Source organism: Capsicum annuum, chromosome 6 (assembly GCF_002878395.1).
Source record: "Capsicum annuum cultivar UCD-10X-F1 chromosome 6, UCD10Xv1.1, whole genome shotgun sequence".
NCBI classification, from domain to species: domain Eukaryota; kingdom Viridiplantae; phylum Streptophyta; class Magnoliopsida; order Solanales; family Solanaceae; genus Capsicum; species Capsicum annuum.
In genome coordinates, this window is record NC_061116.1 from 118,786,383 (window position 1) to 118,804,692 (window position 18,310).

General features: G+C 31.6%; 1 pseudogene; it reads left to right on the forward strand.

The window, feature by feature from the left end:
• The first annotated feature begins 607 nt into the window (after positions 1-607).
• On the forward strand, positions 608-1,357 carry LOC107874990 (annotated as a pseudogene).
• The last annotated feature ends 16,953 nt before the right edge of the window (positions 1,358-18,310 follow it).

Here is an 18,310-nt window from a genome sequence, read left to right on the forward strand (position 1 = left end):
ATTATTTAAAAATTTATATTAATAAAAATTTAATTGACACTCCAAATGCTATTTGTGCTACATAAATTGAGATAATGCAAATAACATTTATTGGGCACGTGCTGGCATGAGCTAAAGTAACTAGTCTATTTATAAATTCGTATTGTTAGTTAAATATAATATATATATAATTTTAAATTTCGATACTCCACATTAATCCATTGAAATTGAAATTACTTTATCCCCTTTAAAGTAAAATTAATTAGTTTAAAAAATATAATTATTGGATAAATTTAATCTGGATAAATACAAAAAAAACAAAATTACCTTTCTAGACCTAAATCCTAAGGACTTGCTTTGCCATTATATACATTATTTTTTGGAAAAAGTCATCGTTCAATCCTTAAACTATACTCAAAAAATTGATGACACACCTAAACTATTAAACTGATCTATCACACACTAATACTATATAAAAATAAATTTTTCTACACCCTATAAAGCATTATACCACTTACATGTGGTGCGATGGTGTGTTACACGCGCCTTCCACATCAGCATAATATGAAAAAAAAAATAATAAATTTAATGTACACGTAATTTACTCTCTATTTTCTATAAATATTACTCCAAATCAAAAAGTCCCCACATTACCAACTCCAACCATGAATATTAACAATACTGATGCCGTCAATTCCACCGCCATTAATGTTAAGAAAACTCAAGGACGGAGGAAAATCGCAATGAAGCCAATAGCAAACCAAAATAGTAGGCACATTACTTTTCCAAGCGTCGCTCTGATCTTTTCAAGAAAGCTAGTGAACTTTGCCTTTTTATGCGGGGTAGAAATCGTTAGTATCGTTCAATCTCTCAAACGACAACGTTTATTTACATTTGGTCACCCTAGCGCCGACACCATCATTGACCAGTACCTCAGTGAAAAATCCGCCTTGGATCAACAGTTCAACTTTGTGCAACAGAACAATGAATACTATTCTCAAATCTGTAAAGAATTGGATGCGAAGAAGAAGAAGAAGGAGATTATTTATGAATCAAAGATGGTGAATGGTAATAATAATGAATTCTGGTGGGATGAATTGGTTGATGATATAGGGATTGAGGAACTTGATAAATTTGTGGATGCATTGGAAGAATTGAAGAAGAGAGTGAATATGAGAGTTAATGAATCGAGTATGATAAAGGGTTCTTCATTGCCGTCTACTTCAACTATGAATCAGGCTATTAATTATTGTGCTTCCGTTGTTCCTTTTGATTTCAATTAGTCCAATTCTGAAGCATTTATGGCCAATTTATGTATCATCCCTCGAATTTTGATATTCAAATATTTTTTGGGATGTGAAGAAATTGTGTTATTTGGGGGTGGGGGTGGGGGTGGGGGTGGAGTTTGGAGGTGGGAGTGATGAAGAAGATGTGTTGGTTGGGTGGGGTTGGAATTTGGGGAAGGGGTGATGAAGAAGAAGATGGTTTGGGTTGGGGAGGGGAACATTTTAATTTTAAATTTTTATTGTTTTTTTTACGTTCAGATTTATGGATAAAAAATTTATTTTTATATAGTATATATGTGTATTAGTGCACTTTAATTATGTGTGTTTTTTGATTTTTTGAATATAGTTTAGGGTGAAAACGATGATTTTTTTTTTATTTTATTTATGATATATTTGGAACATGCTTCAAATTTCGAGTTGACATACCAATATACCAATAGTTCCATACACAAAAAAACTAACGCTTCTAGGATGACAACCTCACACCACCACATTTCAACGACTCGCCACAACCGTAAAATGCTGCCAGCACATTCCACCGTACAACACCACCGTTAAATGTCAGATGAAATTGAGGACGGAGAAGTTGTTGATATTCTTGTGGTATGTTTCAGCCTTTATTTCTTCGATTAATAATTGTATATATGGTTTAAAAGCAAAGTTTTATTACTTTAACCAATATTTTTTTTTATATTGTCCAAAATTTTGTGTAACTAACAATGTTTCAGCTGTTTGGTAGAGATGAGAATTTGATTATATTGGGAACAAAGTTACTCTACGCGTGTTCTTATGACTGAGGTTTTTCTTTTACGTTTTCTTTTTGGTGTTAAAATTAAACATGTGTATTATAAAAATATTGGGGAATAAATTACTTTTATATTTTTACTAGAGAAATAGACCGCGCTTTACGTGATGTTAAAAAACTAATTATTTTATTTGATCAATTTTATATTTACTTTATTATTCTCCTATATAATTAGTCGTGATGTAGCTGCTCAAGCAGACAGGACATGGTCAACATGTCTGCTTGAGCAAAAAAAGAATATTTTGGTAATTTTGATAAATTTTTACTCTCACCGCCTCAGCTTCTCTTCTTTATCCACGAAGAAACCGCTTTTGATTTACTCCTATTTGAGCAGATACCATTTTTTTCTTCTACTGTTTTTGTTTGTCTTCTTGTAGATAATTTTTCAGCTTGGCTTCTTGAAGACAATTTTTCAGGTGGCTAATCTTCAATTTTTTTCTATGATTTGTGTTATCTCAATAGGTAATTTTAATAGAGTTTTTACTCTCACCGCCTCAGTTTTCTGCTGCTTCTTCTTGTCTTCTTGGAGACAATTTTTCAATGGTTGAGCTTCAATTTTTTCTTCAATTTGTGTTTTTTCAACAGGAACAAAGAGGTCTGACTGCTACTTCAGCTGATTTTGTCAAATTCTATTTGGTTCTGTTTTGTTTCAGCAAAGGTAATTGCATGGCAAATAATTTTTTCTTTAAAAAAATTTAGATTCATCAAAACTTTTACATTACAGGGAATAAAATGACAATCTCAAAAGACTTTTCATTGAAATTTCTTATGTGTCCTCCCACCTTTGTGATTTCATCAATACCATATTAAATTAAATAGGAAAAAAGATGAAAATAGGAGAGCGGTGGAACAATTGCCTATGATTTTTTTCAATGATGGAGATTCTAATGATGGTACAACTTTCAGAAACAACAATTCAAACAAAATCTAAGCAAAAAATTATCAAAACACCCACATGCAATTGCTTTGAGTATTCAATTTTATAGTCCTGAATCTGCTCACACATGAAAAATTCAAGAAACATCAAATAGTAAGAGAAAATAAAAAATCACATGCAAATAACCTTTACACACCATATTTTCAAATTAATGAGAAGAACACTTTTGAACGAAATTATTAACACATATCAGGGGCGGCTCTACCTCTTTAAAAAATAGGCGGTTGCCTTAGGCCCCAAATTTGAGGGCCTCATTTTTTTATAAATACTATTTATAGAAAAAATAATTTTTTTATATAAAAGAAAAGAATTTTTAGAAATAGTTCATATATTGAGAGTATTATGTCTCAAGAAGGATTAAATGTATTAATTATATTATTACTTAAAAAAGAATAATTAGAAAAAATTGATTATATAATTTTAAAAATAGAGTTTATTAAAAAAAGTTATTTTTTCTTAAAATTTTAAGGTCTCCGTTTGATTTTCGTCTTAGACGACGAATATGCTTGAGCCGCTCCTGACACAGATAAAAACAGAGAATTCTTTGTGCCATTTTCAACATTTCAATATAGAAAACCCGTAAATATTTAACTAAGAAGAAAAAGCCTGATGAGAAAAAAAAGAAATCTAATCATCTTAGATAAATGAAAGAGAGCACACCAAGCTACACCGAAGAATAATTAATTTGAGATAATGTTTAACAACAATCTTAATTATGAGATGTCTTCTCCTTCTGAACAAAACAACCCAAACCCACCATCGTTGACTCCACCGCCGGATCCGCCTGACCCAACTCCGGCTAGCATAGAGGCGAACCCACCAAGAAAATTGTCTTATAAGGAAGCAGCAGAAGACATAAATAACAACATTCATGGGAGTGTAGACTCACCAATGGATTTCAAGAGACTGGGGTCTGCGGATCCTGGTGCGGGGGAGAAACACATCCATCTATCAGAAGAAGATAAGCAATGGTTATACTGCCCTTGGAAAAGATCTGTTATTATAAAATGTGTAGGCCGGAGACTGAACCATCAGTACCTCCAATCGAAGATTTCAGATCTATGAAAACTCAAAGAAAACATCGTCCTTATCGACTTAGGAGAGGACTACTATACAGTCAAATTTGCTCTCGAGACAAGTCAGAAGAAGATCCTCCTCGAAGGCCCGTGGTTCGTCTTCGGATCGTATGTCTCAACCAGGGTTTGGAAGCCTAACTTTGTACCCAACAGAGCCAAAATCGTATCATCAGCTATCTGGGTAAGACTACCTTCCCTATCAACCGAATTTTATGACAACACGATTCTAGAAAGAATGGAAAGGAAATCGGAGGGCTCTTGAAAATAGACGTGTGTACATCCTCCTCTCTTAGAGGATGCTACGTGTGTATCTGTGTGCAAGTTCAAATGGAGAACCCTGTCTGCACCTCTTTAATCATCAGTCACCACGTATAACAAATTTGCTACGAGGGAAAGGGTTTCTTGTAGACTAATTGTGGCAGATTGGGTCACACTAATAAAGGGTTCAGTTTCACATATACCGTTCGCGAAGACAATTATAACAATGCAGATGCGGGAACAACGGAACACAACCAGTCCAAAGAGTTGGAGTCGGAATGGAAGACTGTATCTTTCGTAAAATGAGGTAACAAACCAAGTAGGAAAGACCGATCTTCAACAATAGGTATAAAGAAAAATTCAACAAATTGAATATAAATTCCAAGTCTTACGATCCAAAATCAGGTAAGTTTCTTGATCCTTCTCAATTCCCAATCCCTCCGGTGGAACCTCAGACGAGTTCTCATCAAAATCCAGGTAAAGATCACGGCACTTCTATAATGGACCATTCAAATTCCTTGGACCGGTCTAGTTTGGCTAAACTTGGAAAAAAGCCCATTAATACTAACCCAAATAGTGGACCGTCTCTACAGTATAGCCCAAATACTCACCACAACCCTAACGCTTGGGCCAAAGCAAATGCTAATACCCCTTCTAGTTCTAAGAATACTTCTATTTGGGCCAAAGCGAGTGCTGATAATTCTTTTTCCTCTTCAAAGGCCCAACCCGCTAAGGCCCACTAAAACCATCTCCTTCTTATTTCTTTCAAAAATTCTAATAGTAGCAAGTTAAAGCTAGGCCCCATAAATAGATTTGAGGCTCTTCGAGAAGTAGAGAACTCCAAAAGCCAGAGTGATATGACTACTGATGGTCTTCTCAATCAGAAAATCACTTCCTCTAAGCTGAATACGCCTTCTGTTTCTCCTGACTGCACCTCCTCGGAGAACACTTTCCACAATCATTACTCGCCTCTGAACAAGAGCCATGCCATTTCCATATCTCTCCATAAAAATCCTCTCTCCACAAATGTTTTTTTTCCTGAGTACTCTTTATCTCAACATGAACAACCTCCCTCTTTTAACTCTAATCTCCAAACCTCTCCCTCTAGATCATACACCAACCTCGTGGTTGGAAATGGGACTCCAGGATATGTCAATCACTTTCCACAAAATGGTGGAAGGGAGATAGATCCAAGTGGTGATCCAAAATCTACAGTACCTTGCACTCCTAGCAAAGGAAGCCCTAACCTCAGTCTAGCCAACTACGACAACAACCTCTGGATGACAGCCATGATGGAAACTGCTCATCTGAATCCACAAGGGACCATGTCCATAGAGACTCTAGCTTACTCCCTCAATCAAGTCTCACAAACTCTCCCCTTCTTTCCCCTCTACAACCCCCTTCTGCTACTGAATGGTCCTCCCATGTCTCCCCTAGCTATTTCTCCTTCTTAAGTGGAGGCACTACTGGCCAGGCCTCTACCCTCCAGAGATTTGGGAAAGAGGAAAAACTTTGGATATGCTAAAGAAAAGCAATCAAGAAATAGAAGCCATCCTAGAAACCATGAAAGCTCCCATAATAGAGGCAACCTCTATAGACATACAGATAGGATTAAAATTCACAGAATTAGTAAGCGAGATGTGGATAATCCTGATTCCATGGAATCTAACCAAATTTGCAATGAATATCTAGTCTCCAAGCATTCTCATGGGGGGGGGGGGAACTTTGTGATATCACTAGGCCCCTTGAAGATCATGATCAACATCAATTTACCTCATCCATCCATGGACCCTCGGGACAAAGAGAAGGCAGTGACTATGGACCCCCTTCTCCCCAAAACAAGTTAATGATGAATCTCATAATATGGAATGCTAGGGGCACTAATAATGGAGAGTTTCGATATCACTGTAATGCAATTTTATCTTTATAAACCTGCTATGCTTGCTCTCCTGGAAACTCACATGAGTAACCACCATTAACTCACTCAAGAACTTGGGTTTGACTGCCAAATTTAATCTGCCGCTATTGGGATGTTGGGGGGTTTAGTTCTGATGTAGAAAGATGAAATATTCAACATCACGGACATCTCTATCACTTCTCAAACCAGCCATATGGCTGTTAAAGTAATTTTCCCTCCTTCTTCTTGGTTTTTTAGTATTGTATATGCTAGTCCTAAACCGAAAATTAGGAAAACCCTTTGGGACCAACTAACAGTGTTGGCTGACACTATTGAAAGCCATCCTGATACGAGCTGATTGGTGGGGGGTGACTTCAACGAAGTCCTCTCATCCCATGATAAGTTTGGGGGAAACCCCATTAGGAATAATAGAGTTAACCTCTTTTGGAACTGCATTAACCACTGCAATCTGGTGGATTTAGGTTATAAGGGTAGTAGGTATACCTGGACTAAAAAGAGATATAGAAATACAAAAAACCTCAACCTGGAAAGAATTGATAGATGCCTTGAAAATGTTCAATGGATCCATATTTTCCCCGACTCTGCTGTCTGTCACCTTCCTAGAACCCACTCTGACCATTTCCCTATCATGGTCAACCTCGGGGGTACTTCCACCTCTAAGGACAAGCCTTTCAGAATGGAAACCATGTGGTGCTCCCACCCCAACTTCCCTGCCCTTATAAACCAAGCCTTTTCTAATAGTAACGACCTTACTAACTCTATTCTTGCCCTTCAGAGCATATGCATTCCTTGGAATAGAGAGGTCTTTGGGAACATCTTCTCTAGAAAGAAATGACTCCTAGCTAGACTCGTTGGGATCCAGGAAAGCCCTCATTACCCTACTAGCTCCTTTCTTCATAACCTCGAGGACTCCCTCTCTAACCAATACAGGGAAACTCTTAGGTTAGAATGTGAATTCTGGAAAGTAAAATCTAGGGTAAATTGGCTTACTGAGGGTGACGCAAACACAAAGTTCTTCCATACCTCGACCCTCAATAGGAGGAGAAAAAACAAAATCCTTTCTCTTAAAGATGATTAGGGCAACTAGCTGTACACTCAAGGTGATATTGAGCACTCCATCCTCTCTTTCTATAGTTTTTTGTACACCACGGATCACTCCAGCTCCTGATGTGTGAGCAAAAGCTACCATATTTAATGCTTTTTAGCTTAAAATAATTATGAATTCTGAAGCAACTCTTATTGTTTTGATGTGTTTGCTCATGATATTATAGTAAAAGGCTGAAGGAATAAAAACAAACGACAATGGAGCAAAAGAGTTGAAAATCTGAGCAAAAGAGAAGAAATCATGGCTGACGATCTCCGTGATAAATCGTCAGCCTTGTGATAGCTTATCAGCATTGGAGTCAACCTTAACCAAAAACTTGAAGCCTGAGAAGAAGTTCTGACGATGTTGGTGATAAGGCGTCAAGTTGGTGATAAGGCATCATGAAGGGCGTCAGCTTAAACCAGAGAATTGAGTTCAAAGAAAAAATCTGACGACGTTAGTGATACGCCACCAGATCGCTGACGTGGAGTCAGCTACATTGTCAGCCTAAGACAGATTTTGAAGGCAACTGAAGCATTCTGACGCCATCCATGATAGGGCGTTAGACTCTTGATGCGGCGTCAGCTTGGGCGTCACCTATTCCAAGAATTTTATCAAGTTTTGTTATTTTATTTCCTTAATTAGGATTTAGTATAAATAGCATCTTTTAGGGTTTCATTCACAACATCGGAAGAAACTTTTGACATCTTGTAACTTAGTAAAGGGGAGTTTACTTGTTTTTGACTCTCTTAACTTAGAATTTAATTTTCCATCCTTTGATTTAGTTGTGGGAATTCTTATTGTACTTGAAGGAGAAACAGCTTTGAATTTCATCTTTTGTAAGTTCACTTACTTTAAGTTATGAATTTAATCTTTGTTATCTCTTTCTATCTTATAAGCAATTAAAACCCACAACTAGGGTTGTGGGATCTATGATTATTATTTCATTGATTTAATAGTTGGATTAGGGTTTGAGTGATTGTGGGAACGTTTTGAAATTCTGTTGTTTTAACTTGAATCTATTGGTTGCAAACATTAGGTTATTCCTTAGGTTTTATTTGCTCCTAATGGAGAAATAGACTAGAGGTCATGAATTATCAACAGGGACTCGGAATCTACCAACCTTCTGTTTAATGATTGATGCCGTAACTGGACCAATCTACCTGAGATAACATCCGGTTGGAAATAGATATGTTATCTAAGTTTGAGAGAATTAGATAATAAATTATTTGGTGAGGTCGAGAGATAAGTCAGATAGTATCATCAGCAGGGATAATCTGTTGTTCCCACTTATCACGATAATCATGAACAGTTATTATTCAATGGAGATTAATAGTCATAGTGATCACAACCCTAGTTTCTCTATATCATTGATTCGAAATATTGAAATCTAAGTTTTGAGTTCTAAAATAAGTTGAAACGTTAGAATTTGTTTGATTGATAAAAACCCCTATTTTGTCTTTTCTTATTATTTATTTGAATTTAACTTGTAGCTATAGTTTCAAACTAGTTTAATCGCCACTCACATTGTTCCCTGTGGATTCGACCCCGACTCCGAAGTTGGGTAAATATATTGATGACGACCGCCTTGCACTTATTTGAGGTGTAAGTTGAGCATTATCAGCTCCTCCAGCACTTCCCCAACCAATCCTTCCTCTATAGGTTCTATTCCAAAAACCTCTCACTCTATGCTGGACAACATCTCTTCTTTCATCGAAATAAGGAAAACAGTCTTCAGCTACAAGGCCACTAAAGCTCTGGGTCCTGATGGTATCCACCCTCTTTTCTTCTAAAAGTTCTGGGATACTACCAGCTCTCACCCTGTCTCCTTCTGCAATAAAGTTTTCTCTTCTGGTGAGATAGATACTGAGGTCAACACCACTTACCTATGCCTCATACCAAAATGTTGTCACCTTGAAGAACTTCCGACCCATCAGCCTTTGTAACACCCAATACAAGATCGTCTCAAAAATCATTGCCAATAAGATCAAACCCTTCCTCAATAAAATTATTAGCCCTACCTAAGCGAGCTTTCTCCACAGTAGAACGGCCTCATATAATGCCATAATTGTCCAGGAAGTCATCACTCATTTTTCCAAAATGAAAGGTAAACAAGGCAACATGATTCTTAAAATTGACCTTGAAAAAGCCTTCGATAGAATCGAATGGTCTTTCATTAGGAAAGCCTGATTTTCTTCAAGTTCCCTCCTCTCCTCTCTAATCTCATCATATCTTGCATCTCCACCTCTTCAATTTCTATCCTGATCAATGGAGAAAAAACTACTTTCTTTTCTCCTACAAGGGGTATAAGATAGGGTGATCCTATTTCCCCATACCTCTTCATTCTTTGTATGGAACTTCTTTCTAGAAGAATTGATTATAAAGTAGACACTCTCAACTGGACCCCAATAGCGGTTAATAGAACGGGTCCTAAACTCTCCCACCTCTTCTTTGTGGATGACCTAACCCTCTTCGTCAGAGCTGACCAAAAAAAAATGTCACACTATTAAAAGGGTTCTGGATGTTTTCATCTCCTTCTTAGGTCAGAGGATCAATAGGACCAAGTCAAAAATCCTCTTTTCTAAGAATTGCACTAATGAGGTTTCCCAGAACATCTTCTCTAGCTTAGCCATTCATGTTGGGGAAAATTTTGGTCGGTACTTTGGCTTTCTCATTTTCCACAACCCTCCCACCAAGGCTGATTTCCAATTCATCATTGATCGAATAAAAGCAAAGCTTTTTGGGTGGAAAACCAAAATGCTTAACCAAGCGGGCAGGACCATCCTAACTAGAGCTATCCTCAATAGCATCCCCAACCATACTGTGCAATACATTGCAATTCCTGCCGGGGTTAATAAGCACATCGATAAAATTCAGACGAACTTTCTTTCGGGCACTACTGATCTTAAGCGAAAAATGCATATGCTTAGGTGGGAAGTTGTAACTAGGCCAAAACATCTTGGAGGCCTTGGTATCCAGCAAGCTTGTCACAAGAACACTACCTCCCACACAGCCCTAGCTTGGAGATTCACTAAAAATCCCCAATCTCTTTGGGCAAGGGTCCTTGCTAACAAACACTCCAATGCCAATACCGCTCACACCAATAGTTTACAGGGTGTTTCTAGGACCTGGAAAAAACATTGTCAAGGGCATCAACATCTGTTCGGAAGCTACTAGGTGGATTATCCATAAAGGGGACCAGGTTAATTTTTAGACTAACCAATGGATCCCCAACCATAGTTCCCTGAATAAGATTATCCATGGCCCGATGACAGATAATCACCTGGATTTAAAGGTGTCTGATCTCTGGAAAAATAATACTTGAGACTTCTCTCCCTTATCAGTCCAACTTCCTCCACCACTCATCCATACCATCAACCACACCTTCATCCCTGATTCTTCCAACCAGACTGACTACAAAATTTGGAACCTTACTGCCAATGGCATGTTCACTAGCAAATCAGCTTACAAACTGATCACTGCTAACATTTTTCCTTTGGAGAACAACCAAAACTTCAGCTGGATTTCGTCTTTAAAAATCCCCAACAAAATTAAGCACTTTCTGTGGCTTATTCAGCATAATAGGCTCCCTTGTAACCATACTCTTTATCAAATGGGTGTGCCAATCGATCCTTCTTGTAAATTTTGCTAGAATAGCCATGAAGATATATTGCATATTTTTTGGTCTTACAGCCGCTCGACTATACTTTGGCATAGCCTATTCCAAAAACTCAGTTGCTCCACTCCTACCTTAACCAACCTCACAATCTATAACCTCCTACAAACCATTAGAGGCTGGTCCAACAATGCTGCGGCTGACCATAATCTCAACCTCAATGTTCTTGTTATTTTCTGTCTTTGGGAGATTTAGATATACAGAAACGATAGCATTTTTAATAATAACAATAGACTCCCTTTCTTTAGGAATGCTTATGCGAATGCTATTGAATTCTTCTTTCTCTCCCCCCTCTTCTCCCACCCTCACCACGATATCTGCATCAAGGTTCATTGGCAACCTCCTGTGAATGCAACATATAAATTGAACACTGATGGGGCGTGCCTTGGCAACCCAAGAATTAGAGGTATTGGGGGTTGCATTAGAAACCACAAGGGGATAGGTTATTGGCTTTTTTAAAAGCTTCCCTCACGCAACCAACAACCAAATGGAGTTTTTCTCTCTTCTTGAAGGACTTAAACTGGTTGAATCCGAAAATCTTTTTCCCGTTGAAATCAATGTAGACTCTACTGAAATTATTCATATGCTGAATGTGGCAAACATGCACTATAAGCCAATTCTTGATGCTTGCAGGTGTGTACTCAGAAGGATGGGTCATCTCCTGTGTATGCCCAACAATATGTTTGGGCAGACATTCTAGGAACTGATTATACTAGGAATATCAATCCTTGTACTAATTATCAAAACTTAGATTCGCTTATTTTTGTCTCTGACTAAGTAGTCAGCAATCTGTATTAACCCTCTTAACTACTCCTTTATTATATATATATCCTGCTTACCAAAAAAAAATTTTGAGAGAATGTTTTAATGTTGCATAGAAAATGAATAACAGAGTGATAAAAAAAATGAGAACATACTAAATCTTAAAGAAAGGAGCAAAGAAACAACAAAGATGTTTGGGGAACATATAAGTATAATATAAAGGAAAAGGAAAATTGTCCTCCACACAAATAAAAAAATTGACACATTTACCTAAAAAAAAAACAATGCAGGTCCTTAATTTTATTCAAATGTGTAATTAATTTTAATTTCTTAAATTGTAATAGTATTATTTTTATAAACATAAAAAAGGTCATGATCTGTGAAAATTATTAAAACTATTCCAACTTTAATATAATTTTATTAAATAAGTAAATTATAGTCCATAAAAAAGGAATTACAATATTGTAAGAGATAGAATTAATAAATCATAAGCCTTTATGTTTCTTTTATAAATTAAAAAAATATTTGTAATTATATATTATTACAAAATTTTGAATATACATATTTGTAAAGATTTATTGACCCAATAAATTAATAATATATATGATAATATGCTATCACACAAATATTATAATTTTTTTAATACATAAATGAGTTATAATAATTAATTAGAGGTGATATAGTAAAATCATAGTTAGAGCAGCTGAAGCAGATACATCATCCTGCTAGCTGCTTCAGCACCTAAACTCCCTCTTATATATAAGTAATTTTAGATCAATAATTTAAAATTATTTAATCAACACCACTTTAAAAATAAATTTATCATTAAATATTGGACCCTGTGCGACAACAGTGGAGAATTAAGAAGTCACAATAAGCAGCTGAAGCAGGTTGCTCATGGTCGATATGCCAACTTTAACTGCTTCAATCGTAATTTTACTATATTATCTCTAAGTAATTATTATAAGTTATTTAAGTATTAAAAAATTAATAATATTTAATAGAAAAAGGTAAAATAGACATAAAATGATAAATTAATTTTTGATATTTTAAATTAACTTAACATCTTATATGTGACCACTTACAAAAGATTTCACAAGTATTTGTTATAATAATTTTACTATGTCACTTCTAATTAGTAGAATAGAAGAAAAATATTATAAATCACAGTAATTAAAAAAATAAATTATTTAAAAAATATAGTTGACTATCGATGTCTCAAAAGTTTAAACAACTTAAAATATTATACAAATTTCATCAATCTAAATATCTATATCTATAATCTATATCTATATCTATAATCTATATCTATATCTATATCTTTATCTACATCTATATCTACATCTATATCTATATCTATATCTATATCTATATCTATATCTATATCTATAATATATTAAAAGTGTAAAGACCCATAGAAAAGTGATTTGAACTTTTTATCCTTCATTAAAAGACTCTCCTTTAGACAAAATTATTTTTTCACTATTTTTTTCAATTTATTATTTAATTATTTTTATTATATTAACTAGTCTCCTAAAATATATGAAAGAAGAATCAATTAATAGTTTTAACCTATAATATATTAAAAGTGTAAAGACTCTTAGAAAAGTGAATCGAACTTTTTGCCCTTCATTAAAAGATTCCGCAGTAGACAATATCGTCTTTTCACCTTTTTTATTCTAATTATTATTTTATTAAATAAGGACTCCTAAAATATATAGGAAAAACCTTGATTAAATAAATACATGAAAATAATTAAAATCCTAAAACACCTAAAATATATGAATTTAATACTCCTAAAATATATGAAATAGAAATTAAGGACTTTTGATATATATGAAAATAATAATCGATATATATATATATATATATTAAATAAATATACTAAATTTTCAAAACTACGTAAAAAAATTTCTTTAAGTAGGAATCTTTTTTTCCTTTTCTATCAATTTTTTTTCGTTTTTGGCTTTGTTTAGATGTAGAAAATCTTTAATATTGACTTTTCTACTTCCTTTTTTGGTTTAGAGTCTTCTATATATACTAGAGGTGCATGGCCCGTGTCAGAATGGGCCCAACATTATAGGCATCTTTTAGTATCAATATTCGATATTGATGAGATACAAACATAAATGTACATTAATTTAAAACGATAATTTTTTAAATAATAACTATTTGATGGTACTCGCTAAGGAGTGAAGTTTTATAAGATAATTTTTTTCTACATGATAAAAAAGTATGATATGTCGTGTAGTCGGGTTATTTTAATTGTTTAATGATAAGATTGAGACCTGTTATAAATTATAGAAAAGATGTAGAACTAATATTCATACAATTATTTCATATAAAAATTGAAACAAAAGATACTTCAATTAACAACAAAGTTTTGGATCATCTTCTCAAAGATGATTATGGTTGAAGCAGTTGTAACAAACATGTTATAAACACATATTTTTCTTATTTTAATTAAATACTATTAATTTTTTAACACATAAATGATTTATAATAATTAATTAGGGGTGATATAGTAAAATCACGGTGCAACTCTTGAAGCAGCCATGTCGAAATCAATGTTTTAATTAAATATTATGAATTTTTAATACATAAATAACCTATAATAATTAATTAGGGGTGATACAGTAGAATCACGGTTGAAGGAGGTCAACTTAATTTAATACATCAAGAGTTAATTTATCATTTTATGTCTATTTTTTTTAAATATGATTAAATTTTTAACACTTAGATAACTCATAATAATTAATTATAAGCGATATTTAGCAAAATTATGGTTGAAGCAGCTGCAACAGAAGTGTCATCTATTTTTTAATTAAATATTATTAATTTTTTAATACATACATGACTTATAATGATTAATTAGGGATGATATAGTAAAATCACGGTTAAAGCAACTGAAACAAACGTCATACATATCTATTTTTAATTAAATATTATTAATTATAATATATAAATGATTTATAATAATTAATTAGGGGTAATATAGTAAAAAACATTATTAATTCTAATATATAAATGACTTATAATAATTAATTTAGGGTAATATAGTAAATCACGGAGCAATTAGAGATAATATATTCAGACATGTCATCTATTTTTTAATACATAAATAACTTATAATAATTATTAGGGATGATATAGTAAAATCACGGTTAAAGCAGCTGAAACAAACGTCATAAATATCTACTTTTTGATTAAATATTATTAATTCTAATATATAAATGATTATAATAATTAATTAGGGGTAATATAATAAAAAATATTATTAATTTTTAATACATAAATGACTTATAATAATTAATTAGGGGTAATATAATAAATCACTAAGCAATTAGGGTAATATAGTAAATGATGAAGCAACTGATTTTTTAATTAAATATTATTAATTTTTAATACATAAATGACTTATAATAATTAATTAGGGATAATATGGTAAAATTACGGTTAAAGCAGCTGAAACAAACGACATAAATATCTATTTTTTTAATTAAATAATATTAATTATAATGTATAAAAGACTTATAATAATTAATTAGGGGTAATATAGTAAAAAATTATTATTAATTCTAATATATAAATGACTTATAATAATTAATTAGAAATAATATAATAAATCATGAAGTAATTAGGGATAATATAGGCAGACATGTCATCCATTTTTTAATTAGATATTATTAATTTTTAAATGCATAAATGACTTATAATAATTAATCAGGGAAAATATAGTAAAATCACGGTTAAAGCAGCTGAAACAAATATCATAAATATTTATTTTTTAATTAAATATTATTAATTCTAATATATAAATGACCTATAATAATTAATTAGGGGTAATATAATAAAAAATATTATTAATTCTAATATATAAATGACTTATATTAATAAATTAGGGGTAATATAGTAAATTGCGAAGCAATTAGGAGTAATATAGATGAAGCACTGGTCGAAACCATAGACAGACATGTAATCTATTTTTTTTAATTAAATATTATTATTTTTTAATACATAAGTTACTTATAATAATTAATTAGGTATGATATAGTAAATTCACGGTTAAAGCAGCTGAAACAAACATCATAAATATCTATTTTTTTAATTAAATAATATTCATTCTAATATATAAATGACTTATAATAATTAATTAGGTGTAATATAATAAAAAAATATTATTAGTACTAATATATAAAATGACTTATAATAATTAATTAGGGATAATATAGTAAATCACAGAGCAATTAGGGGTAATATAGTAAATGATCTGATTTTTTAGTTAAATATTATTAATTTTTTAATATATAAATGACTTATAATAATTAATCAAGGATGATATAGTAAAATCACGATTAAAGTAGCTGAATCAAACGTCATAAATATATATTTTTTAATTAAATATTATTAATTCTAATATATAAATAACTTATAATAATTAATTAAGGTAATATAGTAAGAAAAAAATATTATTAATTCTAATATATAAATGACTTATAATAATTAATTAGGGGTGATATAATAAATTATGGAGCAATTAGGGGTAATATAGGCAGATATCTCATCTATTTTTCAATTAAATATTATTAATTTTTAAATACATAAATGACTTATAATAATTAATTAGGGATAATATAGTAAAATCACGATTAAAGCAGCTGAAAAAATATTATAAATATTCTTTTTTAATTAAATATTATTAATTGCAATATATAAATGACTTATAATAATTAATTAATTCTAATATATAAATGACTTATAATAATTAATTAGGGATAATATAATAAATCACGGAGCAATTAGGGGTAATATAGGCAGACATGTCATCTATTTTTTAATTAAATATTATTAATTTTAATATATAAATGACTTATAATAATTAATTAGGGGTAATATAATAAAAAATATTATTAATTCTAATATATAAATAAATTATAATAATTAATTAGGAGTAATATAGTAAATTATGGAATAATTAGGGGCAGTATAGTAATTGATGAAGCACTGGTCGAAACCTGTGCTTCTATTATATAGAAATATAAAAATAATTATTATTCCATAAGAGTCTTCTATATCTATAATCTATAATCTATATCTATAATCTATATCTATATCTATATCTATATCTATAATCTATATTTATATCTATATCTATATCTATATCTATATCTATATCTATATCTATATCTATAATATATTAAAGGTGTGAAGGCCTTATAAATGTTATTTGAACTTTTTGCCCTTCATTAAAAGTTTTTCCAATAAACAAAATCGTCTTTTCACTATTTTCCTCAAATTATAATCATTTAATTATTTTCCTAAAATTTAAGATATTAAAACCAACTAGAATTTGGTTATCACATGTTCCTTTTTTTTGTTAAATTTAATAATAATTTGTTAGTACGTATACAACGTATAAGTTTTTGGACTTTTCTTATTGAAACAAAACTGATTTTTAGGGCATTTTTTGGGCCAAAGTTGGTTTAGAAATAATATTTTTTAAAAAGAACTCAATTTATTCATTATTTACTCTTTTGAAATTAATTAAAGTCCGCATTTAATTTGAGAAATCATAATATTTAACACTTCTATATCAAAGTTTACCTTAGATAAACAAATATTACTACAATTCTATTTAAGTAATATTTCAATCAAACTATACAAAAATTTCATTCTTTTTCTTTTATTCTTTAATTTCTTTTTGTTTTGATTCAAGACATCTTCTTGCATTCATTATCATAATCTTTATATCTCTTTTATATTTTTTAGTTAACAGTTTTAATATATATATATATATATATATATATATATATATATATATATAGTAATCAACAATGACAATGAGTTCTCTCGTTTTGATATCTTTTTGTGTTTTCTCTTTTAGTTGAAAATTTCTGATAAAAAATTGGCCGAAACAAGCATGTTGCGACCGAATGAAAGTAAGTTCTAGAAAAATGATACTTTTAACGTGAATCATATTACTTTAAACATTCTGTTTTAGATTTTTGAGTTGGTGCATGTAAAAAGATTAAAAGAATGATATTGTAAAGGCACCGAAAATATAAAGAAAAATGAAACAAGTAAGAGATAATAATATGAAATTATAGAGGTTGTAAACCACATGCAATTAGGCATTTAGAGTGTATATTCTTACTGCAATTATAGAAATGCGCTTACTGGAGTTCATCACTTCCTATGAGAAATTTGAAGGAATTAAAATTGTCTAATACTTATATAAAAGAAGTCATTATTCTCTTTATATTTTTTTTGAGCCTGTGCTATGCAATCTTCTCAAAGGTTCTACTTGACAATTATAATTGGTTATTACCAAGAAATTCACCACCCGAGGAAGTTTAGAAAAATTGATTCTATTTAGTGTTTGCATACAATGAAAAAGAATTATATAAATTACTGAGCACTTTCTAGCTGAAAGTTTCAAGATTAATCTACTCTACAAAATGTTTCATCCCTTAATGTGACCAAGCTATCATTTGAAAAAAGACCATGAACCACATAATTGTAAGCTAAT